The sequence below is a fragment of the Dendroctonus ponderosae genome, unplaced genomic scaffold (assembly GCF_020466585.1).
Source record: "Dendroctonus ponderosae isolate FM_Combo_2020 unplaced genomic scaffold, Dpon_F_20191213v2 Dpon_F_20191213_1, whole genome shotgun sequence".
NCBI classification, from domain to species: Eukaryota; Metazoa; Arthropoda; class Insecta; order Coleoptera; family Curculionidae; genus Dendroctonus; species Dendroctonus ponderosae.
The window spans coordinates 37,940,634-37,944,807 of record NW_026017110.1 but is presented as its reverse complement, the minus strand read 5'-3'; positions in this window follow the sequence as shown (position 1 = coordinate 37,944,807).

Here is a 4,174-nt window from a genome sequence, read left to right as displayed (position 1 = left end):
GTCAAAAGTTCGTTGCGCAATCAACTAATCTTGCTGATTTTACAGTTTATCCTTGTCTATCTTATTGTCCCTTTGTATAATTCCATGGTTTCCGGAGTTTTAAAGAATTACGAAGCAACAGGTATTTGCGCAATGTTAATTCGGCATGTTACCTTGAAAACCATTGCTGCCGTATTTCTGATATAGTTTTTTGGAAATTTTGTTATGATTTCATCAGATCTTAGGGCGCAAAAGGAAAAACAAGTTGCCGTTTCAGAATACTTGCATGAACTACACCTTTATTGAAGTTGAAAGCAATACTACCAACCTAGGAAAACTAAAGTAAAAGGTACCATAACAGTTTTAGAACTTACTTCTAACAAACTTCTCAGTTTTAATAATAATTTTTAATAACAATTAATGCATGTATGTATAAACAGTGCAACTGAGCAACATATTTAGGAGGATTGACCCGGGACTTGGGTAGGGAAATGTAGAACAAGAGGAGTGGAGACATGAAACATAAAATACGTGCATCAGCTCGCAGTCTAGACTCTTTGACCATATCCGACTCTCCTCTATCCTGGAAAGTACTACCTTGCCAGGATCAAAAGCTTTCTGAGGCTGCGAGATGAGAAATTAAAGCACCAGAGAGAAGGAAGTCATATTAGCGCAAACGACAAGTGTTGATCCGACGGCAAAACTGGTCCAGGCATTATCACTATCAGTGTTGGGATTAGTGTGCTCACCCTGTGCGCACCCTGAGTTGGCCAGGTTGGCAACATTGGCCTGTCAATGTTGCTAGGCAGGGCCAGAACCCTTTTGTATTGTCATTATATTATTACTACCTGTTACTACAACGTTCAAATTTCAAATACAGTCCACTAAGTTTTAATTATCTAATTTTATTTTGGCTCAGTAGTAATTATCCCTGAAAGAGTTACGAAATAATAATCGGGGTTACTCATTGACCCCACAATCAGAATGGTTATTGATAGTACTAGTAGTAGGCTTGGCCCTGGTATTGTTCTATTTGGGATACCAGAAGCACCAGAAAAACTTAAGAAACAGGATTAGCCAGGAAATCCATAAGGAAGCCTTGCGAAGATATCGCGACGAGCTGAAGGACAGTGAGTCATAAAGAAATTAAGAAAAAGACAATTTTTAGGTGTTTAGAAGAAAGAAGGTATTTTAAAGGAGGAGGTGGTACAGTGGTCAATTGATATCCATATTTGTATAAATGACGATGGTTGAAAACTGAATACGACAATTATTACTAACCGAATAAGTGTAAGTAGGTTGATTTTAGAGTTAAAAAGAACATTACTCAAATTTTACTATGCAATTTACATTACCCCTCAGATAGAAATTATACCAAATAAAGTATAGACTAGTTACAATAAAGAGTTTGCAAGTCGGTATGTGTGTGATGGCTGATAGAGGATTCAAGCACCTGGAAATCTATTTACGTAAGGCGGCAGTGTATTAGTACGGTCTCGAAGTGTTGTATCTGGAGATAAACTTACTAGACCTGAGGAAACAAAACAAGCTTACCTTGAAGACCCACATTGAACGGGTGATCAGACGATTACAAGAATTTAATATGCTTAAAGCATGTGCTTGCCTTGACATAAGTTTGGTCAAAGTTCTTGATGAAGAAATTACAATAGCGTGTGGTTTAAATAATTTTCAAGATTCTCTTATTAAATAAATATACTTATTAAACACACAACAACACATCATGAATTTTTATTTTCAACAAACAAGAATTACGACTGATTACTCTGATGTCTATTAAAATTCTGAACGTTTGTTACTGGACCGGTCTACCTTTTTATACGCTTAAAATGACTGGTCAGGAACTCTTAAAGTCGTGTGCAAAAGTACGGTTGCAAATTCCTGTTACATTGTATTTGAAATAGGACAGCTTTTTGCTGGTGCGAAATACTGGCTGACAAAGATCCTGGCTGGGTTAATGGGTCAGGATCGTGGGATCACGGCTGAATGATGCTTCGCTGAGCTTGCAGATACAATGGCTCTTTGTTGCATACATTGTTGAGGACACTTATTGTTGAGTCACATAGAAGCATGTTTAGAGGTGACCTTGATTGTGGACTTGATATAACATACATATGATGTCCAAATAAATAAACAAGTGGTTTTCTCGTCAGAATAATACAATAGGTAAGTATATTGTTTCTGTTACTATGGGGTCAGCAACTCTCACCAATATAAATAATTGTCAGATTTAATTCAATTTTTAGTTGCGATTTTAAGCGAAAAAAATGTTCTCCGATGTGGAATTGGTTTTAGATTGTACCCCGCCGGAAATAACACAGGCTGCTGACGCTGCAGCAGATGGATCGGTGTCAGAAAAAAGTAAACTTCGTTATTTAGAAGCCATTGAGACACATACAGGAAGTGGTGTGAAGTAAAAAACGTGACGAATTTCATCTCAGAAAATGTAATATTAGCACTTTTTGGAGAACAAACCAAACAAAACAAGTCGTCCATTTTGAGGGCCATGTACAGTATGATAAGAACAATCCTACAAATTGAAGAAAAAATTGATATTTCCAAACGTGGAAAATTGCTAGCCTTCCTCAAACGACAAGATGTGGGCTTCAGATCCACATAGGATAACATAGGTGTATCTGCAGCTTCTCAAACGCACGACTGACTCAAAATGAAAATGTCGGATTTTTGGGAGAAAAAAATTGAGTTAAAATTTCAGATTTCAAAACATATACAAGTAGATAATTTCTCATTACGGATTCAGTATGGGTGAAGATCATTCGAGACTACATAAATTTGAGAAAAAACATAATTAGTTACAACTTGATCCCCCCAACACCGTGTCTCGTGTTATTTCACCGATGGTTTATGATCTGAGAGACGATAATGGGAGAAAACTCCACCATATCTATATAAAAGACCTGAAACCCGCTTTTCAATAAGTGTAGTCCGGTAGGTTTCTTCTTTTCCGCCAATTCTGTCATCTAATTTTTTTATGGGGAAACCCGGATCTCTGAACTCAGATGGATCGCCAACGCAGCCCTCATACGAAGCACATAAACTTCCAGACGAGCTCCGGTCCTGCTACCCGGCGATTGGCAGATACCCGCCCGAACGTGTCCGACCCATGCCCAAAAATTGCCCACAAATTCAAAACTATCCCGGCACCGCCTGTACCAACCCAGCCGCCCTTAGCCTCTCGGACCACAGCCTACTAACAGCTGAGTCCGCAATTCCCGACGTTCGGCAACCGCGCATTAAGTCGAGTTCTCATAAGCAAATTTTTGGAAAAATGATCCGAATAATGACACGATTTGACAGGTGTCGAAAAAAGTTGAAATAAAATAGTTCTCATTTCCGATTATTTGTTGCTAAAAATAGCAATAATTTTGACTCATCGTGTTGGTGACAAAGACAGTAGCAACAATTACACCGATTGAACATAAAAGCCCACTTTTTCGATCCCTCGCTCGACGTCTGCTGTTTTATATTCTGGGCAACCGGCAACCTGAGGTGATCCTGAGAAGACCTGTGGACAGTGTGAAAACTAAACGAAGTGTGGAAAGATGGGTAGTGAACAATGTGAATTTACCGAGGTATTGTAAACTAATCTATTTAACTTCTTGAATAACGTAGTGTTTCAAGTTGTAGTTTTGCAGGTGCATTGTGAACTTGCGAAATAATCATTTCGGTAAATAGTTTGTGTAAACATTTTGAACTTGGCGAAACAAAGGAGTAAGTAACTTTAATATTTGAAAAAATATCAAATTTTTAATATGTTTTCCACTAATTGATTTGATTTGCTAATTTGATTTTACTAATTGAAGGACGGCCAACACTATGGGATTGTCGGCTTCCCTTAACTGACCGAAGCAAAAGCATTTAAGATAGGTAATGGCTGGAAATTTCACAACGTTTTGAAGATAAATTCGTTATACTATACATTTTGTTAGATTAATACCTGAATAGAAATGGTGTTTATGGAAAATTCAGTGCTAACCAGTTAATAGCGAAGAAATCGCAAGAGCGATGGGATCACAATACCCAGAAGGGGCAATGGACCAGACGCCTGATCCCAGACCTAGAGAAATGGGTTAACTGCAGACATAAAAAAAGCTGTTACCATCTGACCCAAGCAATGACTGGACATGGGTGTTTCAAGGACTATCTTTGGGGAATC